The sequence below is a fragment of the Canis lupus genome, chromosome X (assembly GCF_011100685.1).
Source record: "Canis lupus familiaris isolate Mischka breed German Shepherd chromosome X, alternate assembly UU_Cfam_GSD_1.0, whole genome shotgun sequence".
In the NCBI taxonomy this organism is placed as follows: Eukaryota; Metazoa; Chordata; class Mammalia; order Carnivora; family Canidae; genus Canis; species Canis lupus.
The window spans coordinates 14269574-14287850 of record NC_049260.1 but is presented as its reverse complement, the minus strand read 5'-3'; the positions used below and the strand labels follow the sequence as shown (position 1 = coordinate 14287850).

At 41.0% G+C, this 18277-nt stretch overlaps 1 protein-coding gene and 1 pseudogene across 8 annotated transcripts in view; one reads left to right on the top strand and one right to left on the bottom strand.

Moving 5' to 3' along the window:
- The window catches only part of RAI2 (retinoic acid induced 2), a 388924-nt gene that overhangs the window by 59122 nt on the left and 311525 nt on the right, over positions 1 to 18277 (top strand). Inside the window, exons 1-2 of one of the 8 annotated variants that reach the window (XM_038586941.1) lie at positions 13611 to 14041; positions 15439 to 15557. The exons of the other annotated variants lie outside the window; for them this stretch is intronic. The gene's annotated coding sequence lies outside the window, so the exon portion shown is untranslated. Of the gene's footprint in view, positions 1 to 13610; positions 14042 to 15438; positions 15558 to 18277 lie in introns of those variants that run through there. 8 annotated transcript variants of the gene reach the window in all.
- Positions 6081 to 6410, bottom strand: LOC119878059 (annotated as a pseudogene).

The window sequence follows — 18277 nt, the reverse complement described above, 5'->3', positions numbered from 1 at the left end:
TGTTATACACAACCGATGAATTACTAAACTCTACATCTGAAACTAATAGTATACTATATATTGGCTAATTGAATTTAAATAAAAATAGCAAAAAATACATTTAAATATGATTCAATCAAAAAATAAATGAGAGAAAGACAAATACTATATGATTCTACTTCCATGTGGGGAAGGGGGTGGAGGGATAGGCAAAATAGGTGAAGGAGATTAAGAGATACAAACTTCCAGTTATAAAATAAGTCATGAGAATGACAAGTATGGTATAAGGAATATGGTCAATAATATTGTAATAATTTTGTATGATGACAGACGGTAACTACATTTATGTGGTAAACATTTCATAATGTATACAATTGTCAAATCACTATGTTGCACACCTGAAACTGATGTCAACTATACTTCAATTTAAAAAATAAAATTAATGGGAATCCCTGGGTGGTTCAGTGGTTTAGCGCCTGCCTTTGGCCCAGGGCATGATCCTGGAGTCCCAGGATCGAGTCCCACATCAGGCTCCCTGCATGGAGCCTGCTTCTCCCTCTGCCTGTGTCTCTGCCTCTCTCTCTCTCTCTCTCTCTCTCTCTGTGTGTCTCTCATGAATAAATAAATAAAATCTTTTAAAAAAATGAAAATAAAATAAAATTTAAAAATTAATTTAAAAAATTAATGCCAAAATTCAGGATGAAGATTATATCAAACTTTTAAATGATAACAGGATCCACCAAGGCCGGGATTAGGGCAAGGTAAGGGGGATGGGTCATAAAAATACTAGGATGGTACTTTCCCTTCTCTTTGCCTTAAGTGTCTCTCAGCATCTTTAGACAGTGGAACCAATTTCCTATTTCTTTCCTTTTTTTTTAAGATTTTATTTATTTATTCATGAAAGACACACACACACACACACACACACACACACACACAGAGGCAGAGACACAGGCAGAGGAAGAAGCAGGCTCCATGCAGGGAGATCCCAGGATCACACCCTGAGCCAAAGGCAGATGCTCAATCGCTGAGCCACCCAGGCGTTCCATCCTATTGCTCTCCTAAGTGCTGAATTTATACTGCTGAGTAAATGAATAAATGAAGGAGCAAACAAAGAAGTCCTTTCTGACTGGTTCTTTAGTCTTTAGTCTTTAGTTCTTTAGTCTGACTGGTATTTAGTCTCAAATTTGGTTTTAATTAAAAGCAGTAATATACTGGTTTGACACAATGGCAGTCAAAATCCTATTAGAACTTTAACTTGACAAATTGATTCTAGCATTTACACTGAAGAATAAATAGATGAGAATAGCGAACAAGAACATGAAAGAAAGAGGTCTTTTTATAGTCCAGCAGCCCTCAGCCATCCCACACAGTCATGCCCCAGTAGCAGTTCTCAGTGGGGTGGTGATGGTGCAAATCATCATGTGAGGGATCCCTTTACCCTCCCAGAACTGGTCTTAGCAGGTAAGAAGTGGTTAAACTGTCAGCAAGGGCTATGAAAAGGGAAAGAAGGAAAATAATGTTCCTAAGTAGTAACCTATGCCCTGAGAAGTTTCTCAAATCAGGGAGGTAAATGCCAGCAGTCTCCATTTAAGAGACCTTTTTAATCCCTCAATCCTACCCTCCACCCCACCCGCAGGGCCTGGCCACCTTGCACCCGCCTCTCTTCTAGCAGCATATATTAGTGCACTGCTATTTTTCCCATCTCTTGACCATTTCTGGCTGCCTCCGCTGAGTGGACCTCAAAATCCAAGCCAAGGATGGCACTCTGCTTGGTCTAACTCTATTACTCAGGCTTTTCTCCACCTTTCATGCCCTATCCTCTCCCTCATATCTCTTGCTTTCTCTCAGTCACAGACAGACAGACAGACGCATACACACACACCCCTATCCTCCTCTTTCTTGGTCCAGCTGTCCCAGACAATTTACTTGTTCCTCTTTCTCCCTCTTCCGTCACCCATGACGCATCTGCATTCACAAATATGCGTTTGTCAAAGCTCTTCACTGCAGGGCCCCCTTCCTGCCAACGAAAGCCTGGGGTGGAGGGCCTGAGGCTGAGAACGGTTACAAGCTTAATGAACTAGACTGCAGCTGTGTGGGGAGGTTGTGGAGAGCAAAAGCCACCTTGGATGGCTACTTGCTGGAACCCTCTCAGCTGCTGAGAGCCATATGCATCCTTAGGTTGTGTCAGTGAGTTGATGCTAGGTGGCCCCAGTGACACTCAGTGTCAAAGGATTTGAGCAACAAAAAGGGGGCTGTGGGAATCTACCCAGCAGAACTTTAAGATTAGAAATTCGGTACCACTTCTGTCGGTGGAAGGCCATGTTCCAGTGTCCCAATGTCACACCCTCATTTCCTCCAGCACCAGAGGTAGAAATGGGACAGGAGACAAAGAGCTAGACACTCTCCTCTAGAATGGTGTCTAAGTCTGTTTGAGCTGCTATAACAAAACACCATAGATTGGGTAACTGATAAACAACAGAAATTTATTTCTCACAGTTCTAGAGGCTAGAAGTCCAAAATAAAGGTACCAGCAGATACAGTGTATGGTGAAAACCAGTTTCCTGGTTGATAGATGGCCATCTTCTCACTGTGTCCTCACATGGCAGGAGAGGTGAGGGAACTCTTTGTTGTCTCTTTTATGGGTCCACTAAGCCACTAATACCATTCATGAGGGCCCCTCACTCATGACTTAAGTACTCTCAAAGGCCCTACCTTCTTTCTACCATCACTTTGAGGGTTAGGTTTCAACATATAGGTTTGGGGGAGACAAAGACATTCAGACCATAGCAGGTAGGTAGGCATTTCCTTTCTTTCTCCCCTTGGGGTAAAGAAGCTTGTCCTTTATGGATGACCTCTGGTTTTCAGCTTTCTGGCCTTTGATACTGTACTCTGTAATCTGGCTTCTCCCCAGAAAGTAGTTCTGGCCCAAAGATACAGAGGTTCATGGTTGCAACTTGGGCCTTCGTTGACCTCAGTGACAGTGACCTTGGGAATGAGGTCCTGTGTCAATGTCTGGGCCCAAGCCACTGCAGTGCTGCTTCATTTCAACCCCCCTTCATCCTCTACCCATTCTTCCCGCATTCATATTCTCCTAGTGCCAGACTCTAGGACAGAGCCTTGAGGAATCTGGGTGCCTTCCTGCATCACCCATAGCCAAGGCAACATTTATAAAGGGAAAGCTGATCCAAGAATAATTGCTAGTTAACATACTCCTATGATTATGGAAGGAGTTCTGCACTTTCTGGGAAGAAAATATCAACTAACCTGTTAAATGGGTCTTCTTGGTCTGATAGGATCTGTCTTCCAACATCTTCCTTTTCTCCAAAGACAACTGAAATTTTCCAGAACCAAGAAGTTTCTGACCCCTTGGTTAATCCTTCCCTGTTCCATCAAAGCTGACCCATGATGTGTTCACATCATCAGGATTGACAGTGCCCTATCAGCTAATTAATAAAGCAGTAATTTTCCAGCTGATCTGTCTGAAGATTTAATGTTTCTTGCCTATATATAAAATGTCTACATTATTTTAAAAATCTATTATGCTTCAATAGTTGAAAAAAATGGCACCACAATTAATATGCAGGTGAATGTTGCCAAACTTTGGAATAAAATGTTTCTGTTTATCTCTGAAAGTATTTTTTTTTTGAGCTTCTTGTGAATGAGCCCTTGATCAGAAAGGGAGCACCTAGTGAAAATCTTTAAAAAACCTCCAAGCCTGGGATGCCTGAGTGGCTCATTGGTTGAGCATCTGCCTTTGGCTCAGGTCATGATCCTGGGGTCCTGGGATGAGTCTCACAGCAGACTCCCCACAGGGAGCTTGCTTTTCCCTCTGCCTGTGTCTCTGTCTCTCTCTCTGTCTCTCATGAATAAATAAAATCTTTTTAAAAACCCAAACCTCCAATCCTGCACACAGCTGCTGTTCATATTCACATGCCCAGTGGGGCAGAGCTGAGCTTGAGTGCTAGGCACTCAAGAGCCTGTCACAAGATTACAGGTGAACACCAGGAAGTGAGGCATCATGTTATAGGAATAGTCACTGGAAATTTCCACCGTGGTGGTTTTTTTTCCCTGTATTTCCTTATAGGTGACTCTTGTCTGGACAGCCAGGGGCATCCATGTTGCCTTGAGGATTATTGGAGGCAGAATGCAAAGAGAGGATGTTCAGATTTTAGTGTCCAAAATAAGACCTTGAATCCCACAAGCAAAAAAACAACAGCAATCATTTCGAAGGTGAAAGCAGGATTGGTTGAGAGAAAAATATCCTGATAAAAAGAGAAGGGCAGTTTTGTCACTGCAGTACCGCCTATCCCATCTTGACTCATAAAATATCTGGTGATAGAGAACAAAGAGCCTAATGGAAACAGAAACAAATGTCAGAAAAAAAATGTGGACTAAAAAAAGTGTTCTCTAAAGTGATGAGGTAGGTTTTCTAACAATACGTCCTCCGCTCAAAGTCAAGTACCTCAATTTATGAAGCTACACACAGAGGAACTTGACCAAAAAAAGGAGAAAGAAAGTCCTTCCTTTCAGGCTTTTTTTCTATGTAGTTGAAGATTTAAGTTTATCTGTCATTTGTCATTTAACATTCTTTCACATGATTTAAGTAAAAGGCAACTGCTATTCTAAAACACAAAATCAAAAAAGTCAAAGCATAAACCAGTTTTTCTTTTTTTCTTAAATAATTTTATATTAGATTGGAAAGAAATTCTTAAAACCCTAGAGCTATCTTTTTGTGTATATCATAAGTTTACCCATTTTTTCTTCTAGAATGAATTTTCCTTGTGTTGTATCTATTCAGACAGTCAAAAACAATATAATAGACCATATATAGTTTTTCCTGATCAAATGTGCAAGGATTATAGAATGTGCCAGCTATGGAATGCACTTTGTTTGAACTTTAAACTCATTTCAGTCCCCAGTTTTATTATCGTTTTTTTTTTTTTTCTCCATGTAATTTTCTCTAAGTTTCTACTCTGTTCAGGGAACAATTGAGAAGGTAGTGTATGCTGTTAAAATTAAAACCTGCCACTTCCCACATAAAATATGTAAATAGTACAATGCAGTTTTGCATTTTTAAAGGCAGCAACCTCAAATTCTCTTAAGTAGTCTAAGAAAAACTAAGGATTAATTTAACCCTGTGACCTCCAACCCTTCACATTCCACAGGATTTTTATTCTAATTAATGGGAAGGATTAAACATCTGGATGTTTGGCCTCTAACATCTGCCATTCAGTTGACTTAGTTTATTATCTGCATATGGCTGAATGAGTCCCTTAATCTCATTCTTCAACTTCTGTGAAAGGCAACCAAAATAAAAAAATCTCTTCTGGCTCCTGCTTTGGAAAAGAATGTACTGGTCAGCATTATCAGAATCAGCTATGGGGAAGTATGGTGCACACTGCCTTATAGCTAGCTACTTACACTCTTAGGTGTCTAACTGAGATGCTGAAGCCTTAGGGAGACTGCACAGAACTGAGGACTGGTGAACGACTTGATGATTTTGCTAATGTTTTTATGAAATTGTAATTATTTAAGATACATAGTTTTACAGCAGTGGGAATAAATACGCATTGTTAACTGATATGCATAAACACTGATGCCTGCCCCTACATTTCCTCAAGTCTTCCAAACTTCTGGAGTTGCCTTTTTTTAAACGTAAATACAATTTCCTTAATTTAGAGTATATTATTAGTTTCAGGGTTAGAATTTACTGATTCATCAGTTGCAAATAACATCCAGTGCTCATTACATCAAGTGTCCCTCTTAATGCCCTTCACTCCATTACCTCTTTCCTCTACCCACCTCCCTTCCAGCAACCCTGTTTGTTTCTAGAGTTAAGAGTCTCTTATGGTTTGCCTCCCTCCGTTTTTATCTTATTTTCTTTTTCCTTCCCTTCCCCTATATTCATCTGTTTGGTTTCTTAAATTCCACATGAGTAAAAGCATATGGTATTTGTCTTTCTCTGATTGACTTATTTCACTTAGCATAACATCCTCTAGTCCCATCCACATTGTGGCACATGGCAAGATTTCATTCTCTCTCTCTTTTTTTTTAAACAAGAACAAATCTACACCTTTATTTATTTGCTTTTCATAAGTTTAAATCCTTGAGGGTTACAGCATCACATGGATGCCATGGCCAATGGCTTTAGCAGGAAGGTTGCTTCGGAATTTGGCACAAACCATGCCACTGTTTCCATGAGCATGAGTTACTTTTCCCCAGATTACTCTGGTTTTGTTTGGTTTGCCACCAGGAGTCACTGTGTTGTTCTTTGCTTTGTACACGTAAGCATCACTTGCCTAGACAGAATTCAGTTTCTTCTCGAGCATAAACACCTTTGATCCCCAGTAACGCTGTGTGCTCCCTCTGGTTCTGGAGACCCTGCTGATAGCTGGCAAAATGGCCTTGGACCACAGCCTTCCAGACATATTTGTCGTTTTAGGAGTCCTGTACGGGAGTGCCCGTTCTCTGGGAGTCCAGGGGCCAGCACCATCAGTCCCACATCCCCTCAATCCTGCCCTCCCTATTGCTGGAATCCATAGAAATCCCTTGCTGGCTCAGCCTCTGAGCCACACCAGTGCCCTGCCAAGACATATGGTTGAGCTCATGCACTTATTTGCCAGGTTTCCTTCTTTTTGATGGCTGAGTAGTATTCCATTGCATATATACACCGCTTCTTCTTGATCCGTTCATGTGTGCATGGACATCTCAGCTCTTTCCACAGTTTGGCTATTGTGGACCTTGCTGCTATAAACATTGGGGTGCATGTGCCCCTTCGAATCACTATTTTTGTATCCTTTGGCTAAGTAACCAGTAGTACAGTTGCCAGGTCGTAGGGTGGTTCTATTTTTAACTTTTTGAGGACCCTCCATACTGTTCTCCAGAGTGGCTGCACCAGCTTGCATCCCCACCCACAGTATAAGAGGATTCCCCTCTCTCCACATTCTTGCCAACATCTGTTGTTTCCTGAGTTGTTCATTGTAGCCATTCTGACCCGTGTGAAGTGGTATCTCCTTGTGGATTTATATTTCCCTGATACCGAGGTTTGTTGCAGTTCTGTGAAAAATGCTGGTGTTATTTTGGTAAAGATTGCATGGAATGTGTAGATTGCTTGGGTAACACAGACATTTTAACAATATTTGATCTTCCAATCTATGAGCATGGAATAATGGGTTGGTATCTAAAATATGTTAAGAACTTATACAATCAACACCAAAATAAAATAATCCAATGAAAAATGAGCAGAGGGCCCGTATAGACATTTTTGCTTTAATTTTAATTTGAAAAATATTGCATTAAAATATTTATTTTGAGTACTGAGTTTTTTCACATCCTTCAAAGTTTATACCTGAAGTGAGTGCCTCACTTGCCTCCTGCTTGTCCCTAGCCCATTAGCAGCAGGTGAGAGTAGAAAGGAAAGAGGATCCTAGACTCAGGATGATGGAGGACCATGAGTAAGAAACTTCACAACTCCTAAACAGAGTTGTACAGTGCTTCTTAATTACAGTGTGGTGTAGAAGCCTACGTCCCCTAAAGGGCTGCTGCAGCCGCATGTGTGGCAGGAGGCTTGCAGCTGAAGAGGAGGAGGACATAGCATGAGCATTACCACCCCAATGGGAGTTTCTGCACTGTCCAGTATAGGAGCCACCATAAGCACCTAAACCATGGTCAGTTCAAACTTGATGCACTGTAAGTGTAAAGTTCATAATGGATTTTTAAAAAGATTTATTTAGGGGATCCCTGGGTGGCACAGCGGTTTAGCGCCAGCCTTTGGCCCAGGGTGCGATCCTGGAGACTCGGGATCGAATCCCACGTCGGGCTCCCGGTGCATGGAACCTGCTTCTCCCTCTGCCTCTCTCTCTCTCTCTGACTATCATAAATAAATAAAAATTAAAAAAAAAGATTTATTTATTTATTCATGATAGATATATAGAGAGAAAAGAGAGAGGCAGAGACATAGGAGGAGGGAGAAGCAGGCTCCATGCCAGGACTCCAGGATCGCGCCCTGGGCCAAAGACAGGCACCAAACCGCTGAGCCACCCAGGGATCCCCCATAATGGATTTTGAAGAAATAGTATGAAATAAAAGGTCATATATCCAAAATTTGTTTATATTGATTTCTGTTGATGATATTTTGGATACATTAGATTGAATAAAATACGAAAATGAATTTTACTGGTTTCTTTTGTCCTTTTTTAATTGTAGTGACAAGGAAATTTAAAATTACATGTGTGGTTTGTATATGTGGCTCAAACTGTATTTCATTGGACAGCCCTAATATATGTGGTAGCAGGGATATGTACTTGAACTCATGCAGGGGCCCTGATCACAGAGCCCCCGGGGAATTTCATCACCCATTGAGGCTCTTCCTCAAACCTCTGCTGTCTGACTGGGTAACTCGTGTCAAGAGGTTCCAACTAGGCAGATGTATGTCAGAGCTCACAGGCAGGGATGGAACCTGGCATTATGGCAGTGGAGGAAGGTGCCAGAAAGTGACAGGTGAAGAAGTACAGTGGAGATCCTTTTTGAGCTAGCACCTCTGAGCAACTTTCTTATATTTGGAGAATGCCCCACAGTGGGGGAAAGATTCTGATTTTCCCAACCTTCTTTGCAGGTAGAGATCAGAGCTCAGCTAATCGAGCACACAGAAGTTAGCATTTGACACAGAAGTAGCCATTGTTACTGTTTGGAATCCATGAGGCTGCGGGTGACAGCACCAGCTTCCAGTGAGAAGCAGAGGTTCAGCATTAATGAGCGGGGGGTACCACCTATTGTGATGATTCCCAGGATGTGGCAAGTGTGTGTCTATACCAGACCAGTTCTTGAAGTTTGTAGGGCATTATTCTTCACTGCATAGTCTTAAACTGGTTTTCTGGACTTTCAGAGATTCTCTATATTCTTCAATTTTTTTTTTCTAGCTAAAATGCATCCTATCATCTGCAACTAAAATCCTGACTGCCATACAGGGTTTTCTAAACTTGCTATATAGTAGTCCCCAAATACCCAGTGTTTCAAGCAGGCATGGACACTTGCTTTTGAAGACCCATTTTGTGTTCAGCACCGTGATAACAGAGGGATTCAGAAAAATATGAGCCTTGGTTGCCTTATTCTACTAACTCACAGAGATGTGTGGCAATTAGCATCCGGGAGCCACTGTCTTCCCCAGGGCAGAGGAGAATAGATGGTGATTCTTCTCTTACTTAGAGCTACATTTATCTCCTGTCCGTCAAAGCTGTGGATGATCTTAAGGTCAGCCAAAAGGATATTAGCAGGGCACCAACAGTTACCTTGAGTTATTTCTTGCATTCAACATGTATTTATAAAGCTCCCAGTATGTTCCCAGCATGCATTTTGGCATGGTGATATAACAGTGAATAAAACAGATGCAAAGCCCTCCCTTCATAGCTTATTCTAGTGACTATTCTCAGGAGTGTTAAATTCTACCAATAGCAAATGCTTATTAGATTTTCAGCAGTATATGCATTCATTTAGTACTATTGTATCTTTGATATTGTACTAACTGGATAAAATATGACACTCTTTTTGTTATCTTTCTTAGTTAAGAAAACAGCTTCAAAGAATGCTAGAGCTTGAAGTGTTCTTAAAGATAACTAAGGCATGCAAAGGTGAACTAACTTTCCTAAAGACACAAAGCAAGAATAAGACTTCAGCCTTCTTCATCTATTTCCATAATAGCACTACATTGACTGTGACTGGCTGTTTTTTTAAAAAAAGCAAAAGCCAAAATGTGTTTTTTGAGTGTACCCTTATGCAAAGTGGTAGGAATGTATATTGGTGCAAAATTTTTAAACAATTGGAAGCATTAAGAGCTCTAGAAGTAAACATTCACGTTGATATAGTACTTCAGCTTTTAGGGCGTTCGTTATTCTAAGAAAAAATTTGGAAAATTGTAAAAGATTTATATGCAAGGAATACTAACTTAATCAAAGATATGTTTTTAAGGACTATTTGGTGATTGGGAAAATACAATATTTAGTGACAAGATAAGGATACACAAGTTCATATACTAGAAGGTCTCATTTTCCTGAAAGACCTGCACACAAGAAAATATAGCAAAGCAGCAGTTATATCTGCGTGATGGGATTGCATGAAATATTTGTTCCTTTTTATATGCTTGTATTTTCTACAATGGACATGTGTTACTTTTATAATCAGAAAAAAGCCTAACAATTCTTTTGTCTGATTTTTTTTTTACCTCTAAGGCATTTTGATAAATGCTGGGGAGGTATTCAGATATTTATGTGTGCTTTAGTCTTGGAAAAAATCATACTGTTTCAAACAAGGGTCCAAATGTTCAGAAGCCTTGCAGCCATTGTGACTGTGTGGAGGGTACATTTGGAAATGCCTTCCCTCATGGTCCTGCTCCCCACTCTGCATCTTTATCTCGCTCCACTGGAGCACTACCCTTCTCCCCATGGGCATCCCATGGACATGGGTCCCTCGTCTGCATCCTGCTCATAGATTGCTGCTTTGTGGCTTCTATTCCTTTGTTCCCTTCCTCTCCATCAGCTCCTCCTTCATTGTGTTCCTTTCAATTCTTCTTATAGAAGCAGAAGCCCATGCTGCTGGTTTTCAGCATTTCTCCCCACTCAGTTTCAGCAGCAGAGTCTGTCGGGGGCTTCATCTCCTCTTACCTGCTGTGTCTTGCTTTAAGTACTGCCTTTGGAATTAGACGCTTACCATGAAGATGAAAGAAAAGAAGCCGCCTATTAAATATATCACCTTTGGACTTTCCAGAGATCCCAACTTTGCCAAACACCGCGGGAGCCCATGACCCCCCCCCCCCCCCGCAATGGCAACACTTCCTGAAATGCATGCTGTCTTCCAAAGCAACTAAAGAACACAAACCCCCCTGCTTTCCCCCAAGCAAGGCTATTGTTTTTATGTTCCAGGTTGCTACCACGTGAGAATGCTGTGGTGTGAGAAAATATCAGCACTGAAAATGCACGTTGCACTTGCTCTCCGTCAATGCTGAAAGGGCCATTAATCATTCTCCATCCTCCCATCTTTCCCCTGTCTTTATTACATAGAAGCTGTTCTTGTCATTTCTGAGGAGTATCTGTGGGTGGTGGCTAACCTTTGGCCTTGTCCATGTGGTTTGACAGGATTGCTCTAGAGTCTCCTAGCATCAGCCTGGAGAGTTCAAGGGCATCAGAGGAGGCCCCATTGGCAAGGTGCAGCCAAGCAGAAGGAAGCAAAGATGTCGGTACGGGAGCAGCCTGATGCTCGCTCTCATAGGCCTGGTGGTGATACATTCTTCCTTCTTTGAGGAGTGAAGCTCTGAAAGGATTTGCTTGTTTTGTCCCTGGCCCAGCTGAGTGAAGAATGCTGCCTGGGCAACATTCATCAGAAAACCTCTGCTCACAGGGATACATCAAGTATCATTTTTTTTTTAAATGGGTACTACTTCTCTTGATGCAACTGTAGTTCAAGCCCAGGAGGGACATTGTGTTATATCTGTTGGAGTTCAGTGCTGGAGACAGAAACCCCTTTAGGTATTAAAATGGAAAGGTCTTGAATTCAGAGAATCAAGGTGCTTACCGTATTGTTGGAAGGGCTGGGCAGACAGGAATGATTGCCCAGAACATCACAGAACTGACCAACTCAAAGAAATCCTACCTCTGTTACAATTCGCAAGGTGGGCAACCAGAGGCTGCCACTGGAATATACCATCTGTGGACCAGGGAGTCACCATTGGTATATCTTTTAACATCCCAGAGGGGCAAATTAAGCATTGGGAATATACTTCACAAATACTCCACATCTCTGCTCAAGGCAGAAAAGCAGCAAGAAGATGGTCTTTGCCTTACGTATGCCTCCACACTGGTGAATGCTCTTCATGTACAGAAGCCTAGCTGCAAGGGAGTCTGAGGAATATAGTATTTAGTTTTCCAGATTTATTAATACAGGAAGACACAATGGAAGGACGTAGGACTGGATGCTGAGTACCAATAGACCATATCTAACACACACACCTTATAAAATGGCACTGGCCTTAGAGCAGGCATGGGGCCCAGCTGGGGGTGGCTAATTTCAGCAGGGTCTGAGGCAAAAAAATGGGTAGAACACAAAGTATGGTAGAGTCTCTTCAGGGAAGAGATTGTTCATCACAGAATTATCCATGCTCTGATTTTTAGCAACATGCAGAAGATAAGGAGACTGTACCCCAGCTGGGGAAGTGGGTTGGCTTTTGATATATGGGGATTGCTGATATTCATTGTTAAATGCACACAACATAATTATCTGGGATTTCAATTAGATGAGAGGTGGAGTGAATCAGAAACAAAGGTATAATCCTTGGAGAGAGCTGATGGGGGGGCGGTCAGGTCTCTGGCAGCTAACTTCTCTGGCATGAAAAGAACTGTGGAATGGAGTTTAGGCAAAGGTATGGCAGGAATCCCTAAGTCCTGACAAGACCCAAACAGAACGAGGCGGGATTGGATGGACTTTTTTGGGCCCAAGGAAGCAGATGAGGGACTGTGAGAGATTAGTTTATTAGCCCCAATTCTGTATCCCATCCTGTATCCATGCCCTCTGACTTCTTAACTTTGCATCTTCTCTTATAAAAGGCAAAATGGACTTCCCTACCCCTTGATTTGGGTTTGGCCTTGAGACTTACTTTAAACAATGAATGGGAGAAAAAGTATCACAAGTCCAATTTTGAGCCAAAGCCTTAAAAGTCCTCACCTGTTTCTGTTTTCCCTCATGCTTTTGCCATCTTTGTGAGAAGAGCTTCCCCTGGGTAGCACTGCTCAGTCAGCCTAGGTCTAAGAATTAACCCGGGTGAAAGGGACTAGGGCCCAACCCATTGTAAGGAACCACTCCCAGCTGGGTCCTATACAGCTTGAAAGAGGGTCTCCTAGCTGACTTCAAGCTAATATATCTGAGCTCCAGGCAACCTAATGATGTGTGGGAAATAAATGTTTATTATGAACCCTGAAATTTTTGTGATTGATAGCTGACTGATATACATACAGGGACTGTCACTGAATACCCAGGGTGTTATTGTTTCAGGTGTTTCAATAAAGAGTATCAAGAGAACATCTGCAAATTCCAGACTGGTGTCTGCAAGTTCTGAGGATGATTGAATAACCTACTGCATCTTGGTGACTTTTGGAGATAGCTGGGACAGAGCCCTAATGGGGCAGTGACTGACACCAGCTCATAGCTTATCTTTTCCAGGTGGCTTCCCTAAGTGGCCAAGCCCACAGAGACCTTTTCTTCTCTACTCTCTGCACTTATTGCCTGTATTTCTCCTTTTTCTCTGATCATATGCCATCACATTTAAAGTGGCCTAGTTCCAGATCTTTCCAGATAAATGGATCCACCTCCGTGTATTTTTATCTAACCACATATCTGTGTTTTGTCCACGTGGTTATAGTGAAGGATTTGGTCAAGCATCTGGTTGAGATCCACATGTGTTGTGTTAAAAGCCGTGGTTTTTGAGGTCCAGTCACTTCTGGACCATCTTCAGGAGGTTTGTCCATTTCCACGTGCAAGTAAGAGGGTTGAGGGAGTGAGAGACTCTAGGCAGGCTGATGCCACCATGACTGGCTGTGAATCATAAAGGACTTTAGAATGCTGGGAGAAGAAGCTCAGCAGGAGCTGTGTAGGGGGGAAGGGAAGGCTAGAGGAGGCAGAGGGCTGGGCTGGAATGAAAGCACAGTACTGGGTAAAGAAGGTGCTGAGAAGGAAGCCACTGGAAGGCATTGCTAAGGACCAGGAGTGGACAGGGCATGGGGTAGAGATGGAAGGCTGTGGCGGAAGGAGCAGAGTGAATGCTGAGGAGATTCACTTTCAAGACAGGGTGAAAGCTAGACAGTGGCGTAGAAGCAGGCAGGGTAAGTGTTGGGCAAGTGAAGTTGGAGGACCATGATTGTGTTATATAAACTTACCTCGTTTTCCACGTGAAGAGATGTCTCAGCACCACACTGCAGGAAGCTTGGATCTAAATCGGTGGTCTTCCAAATCTTTTTTGCTTGTGTATTTCCTAGAAGGATTTTGAAAAACTGCATACTCTTTTACACTTTTAAAGTTGGTATGTAAAATCCTTCATAAGTTTAAATATTGTCATTCCAAAGGATGTAATTGCCAAGTGTATTATAAATATTGATATTTAAAAATAAAACTCTTATATGGCACCTACTAGAATAGAAATAGCATTCCTTTTTTTTTTTTTTTTTTTTTTTAGAAATAGCATTCTTATATGACAGCCACCATCATCCATTTTAAACATATAAGACAAGCTCTTTAGCTGTCAGGAATTTTACATCATTTCTTTTACTCTTGGAAATTATATTTCCATCCTACTTCTCCTACAGAGTTTTATCCTGATGTAATGTATTTTTATGCTTGATGGTCTTTTATTGATCACTCTTATCAAATATCTCAGCAACAAAGTATGTATACAAATTTAAAATTTGTCTTCTATTACCGTAAATAATAGTAACTATATTAAATATAAGAAGTAACATTTTATTAGAAAAGCATTTCTTGGGCAGCCCGGGTGGCTCAGCGGTTTAGAGGTGCCTTCAGCCCAGGGCCTGATCCTGGAGACTCGGGATCGAGTCCCACGTCGGGCTCCCTGCACGGAGCCTGCTTCTCCCTCTGCCTGTGTCTCTGCCTCTCTCTCTCTCTCTCTCTCTCTGTGTCTCTCATGAATAAATAAATAAAATCTTAAAAAAAAAAAAAGAAAAAAAAAAAAGAAAGAAAAGCATCTCTCAATAGGTGGATGCAGTAGGGAAGGTGGGTTATGATACCTCCATTAAAAAAACTTGGCCAGCACTGGTATCCTGAATTGTTCCTTCCCTTAGCATCTTGGAGATTTTCACATCCTAGGGCAACGTGCCCTGGTAGGGTTTGGAGTCTTGGGTACCCAGACTTCTATGTGCCATGTGTACTAAGATGTAATGATGGTGGCTGATATCATGGTAAATTGGAGATGCTCTTTGCTTATTTCCTGGGTATCCAGAAGCCCCCAGATTTTTGTGTAACTCCAGGGCAGGATAGGGACCCCTATAATGTCAAAGATTAGACTTCCTACAACCATGACAGAATGGGTACTTAGAGCCTGATTTATTTTGATTCAAAGAATACAAGGAAATGAGGCATTTTTGGTATAGTTGAATTCCTGACACTAAGATTCATGCCTGCTATGTGGGCAGAGGGGAAAGAGAGCATTGGATTGGGTGATCATCAAGGGTGAGGTCAGCTGCCTGTTTTCACCATCTCTCAGCAACTGGGTGACCTAGGGGAGCTGGTCCTCTGCATCTCATTGTCCATGTGTACAGTGGGGTTGAAATCTGTCCTGTGTATCCCCCTGTGTTATTGTGAGGCTCATGTGAGATCAAATGATGCTTGTGACATCATTTTGTAAAGTGTCAAGAACTCTTTCTTATTTTTATTTGTAAACTTTTTCTTTGGAAATAATTCTAGATTCACAGCAAGTTGCAAATACATGTACCAGAAGATCCTATGCATCCTACACTCTGCCTCCATCATCCATGCTCAACTACAGCACAAGAGCAAAACCAGAGCTTATCCAGATATTGCAGGTTAAACTTCTGTGTGTGTGTTTGTGTGTGTAGCTTTGTGTAACTACCATCACAATAATGATACCGAACTCTTCATCTCTAGGCTCCCTCGTGTTACCTCTTTATAGCCACAAGCCCTTCCCTCACAATCCCTAACCTCTGGCAACCACTCTGTTCTTTATCTCTGTAGTTTTCTTATTTGGAGAGTGTTAGATACATCAAACCACGGTATGTAGTCTTTTGAGATTGCCTTTTTCACTTCATGTAATTCTCTTGAGGTCCATCTAAGTTGTTAACTGTATCAACAGTTCATTCCTCTTTACTGCTGAGCAGTATTCTATGGGTACAATATGAATTTGAGCTGCTGTGAACATTTGTGTACAGGTTTTTAAGTAAACATGAGCTTCCATTTCTTTGGGATATGGGTAATTATGGGTTGTATGGTAAATGCCTATCTGTATTTATAAGAAATTGCCAAACTGTTTTCCATTTTCCATTTCTACCAGTAATGTATGAGTGCTCAATTTTCTCTGTATCCTCATTAGTGTTTAATGTTTTCACTATTTTTTATTTTCGATACTCTGATAGATGTGGAATGATACCTCATTGTGGTTTTAATTTACATTTCTCTAGCAGCTAATGATGTTGAACATCCTTACATGTGTATATGTGTCACATGTAAACCCTCTTTGGTGAAATGTCTGATCATGTCTTTTGTCCATTTTCTAATTGGGTTGTTTGTTTTTTTAATGTTGAGTTGTGGAAGTTCTTTATATATTCTAGATATAAATCTTTCGTTGGATCTGTGGTTTGCAAATATTTTTTCCAGTGTGTAATTTGTCTTTTTATCCTTTTTTAAAAAGATAGATTTATTTTACAGAGAGAGAGAGAGAGAGAGAGAATGTGAACATGAGTGGGGAGAGGGGTAAAGGGAGAGAACTTCAAGCAGATTCTTTGGTGAGCATGGAGCCCAACGTGGGGCTCCATCCCACAACCCATGAGATCATGACATGAGCCGAAACCCAGAGCTGGACACTTAACCAACTGAACCGCCCAGGTGCCCCCTTTTTTATCTTTTTGGTAGGCTTTCACAGAGCAAAAGTTTTTGCAGAAGTTTTTAATTTTATGAGGTCCAGTTTATATATTTTTTGTTTTATGGGTTGTGCTTTTGTTGCCAAGTGTGCAGATCTTTGCCTCAGCCTGGATCCCAAAGATTTTCTTCTAATTTTTTTTTCCTGAAAGTTTTATAGCTTTATTTTTTACATTTAAGCCCATGATCCATTTTGAGTTAAATTTTGTCTATGATGTGAAACTTAGGTTGAGGTTCAGTTTTTTCCTGCCTATGGATATCTTATTTCTCTAACATGATGTGTTGAAAAGTCTATCTTTCTCCATTGAATTGCTTTTGCACCTTTGTCAGAAGTCATTTGGCACATTTGTGTGACTCTATTTCTGGGTTTTCTTTTTTGTTCTATTGATCTATGTGTCTCTCCCTCTGCCAGTGTCATGCTGTCTTGATTACTATAGCCATATAGGAAGTCTTAATATCAGGTACAATGATTCCTCCCATTTTATTCTTTTTAAAAATTGTTTTAGCTATTCCAGGTCCTTTGCCTTTTCATATAAATTTGTATGATAGTCTTATTTATGTCTACAAAAAAAAACCTTGCTGGGATTTTGATTGTAATTGCACTAAGACCATAAATTTATGTTTGGGGGGAATTTATATCTTTACTATGTTTAGTATTCACATCTGAGCATGATGTATCTCCATTTATTCAGGTGTTTTTTGATTTTTTTTCATCAGCATTTTGTAATTTTCAGGATACAGATTCTGAACATGTTTTGCAAAGATTGTACTTAAGTATTTCATTTTCTTTGTAGAGAGTGTAAATGGTATTGTGTTTTATTTATTTTTTTTTTTTAATTTTTATTTATTTATGATAGTCACAGAGAGAGAGAGACAGAGACACAGGCAGAGGGAGAAGCAGGCTCCATGCACTGGGAGCCTGATGTGGGATTCGATCCCGGGTCTCCAGGATCACGCCATGGGTCAAAGGCAGACGCCAAACTGCTGCGCCACCCAGGGATCCCTGGTATTGTGTTTTAAATTTTGGTTTCTGTGTGTTTATTGTTAGTTTATATAAGTGGTATGATTATTTTTGTGTGTTTATCCTGTATGTGCAACCTTGTTGAATTCACTTATTAATTCTAGAGGGGTTTTTTGTAGACTTCCTTGGAATTTTCTTTTTATACAATCATGTCATCTGCAAACTGGTGCTGGTTTTCTCTCTTTCTTTCCAAGCTGTATGTATCTTATTTCCTTTTCTTATCTTATTGTGCTTAGTGGGACTCCCGGTACTATGTTGAATACGAATGGGCATCCTTGTCTTGTTCCTGATCTTCAAGGGAAAGCATTTCACCATTAAGGATTATGTTAGTTGCAAGATTTTTGTAAATGTTCTTGATCAGGTTGATGACCTTTTCTTCTAGTCCTAGTTTTTTTGAGCCTAAAAAAATTATGAGGGATCCCTGGGTGGCTCAATTGTTAAGTGCTATTCACAATCCTGCTATTGGCTCAGGATGTGATGCCAGGGTCCTGGGATTGAGTCCTGCATCAGGCTAGGGGAGCCTGCTTCTCCCTCTGCCTGTGTCTCTACCTCTGTCTCTGTGTCTATCATGAACAAATAAATAAAATTAAAAAAAAACCATGTACGTGAGTTTTCAAGAACTTTTAAAAT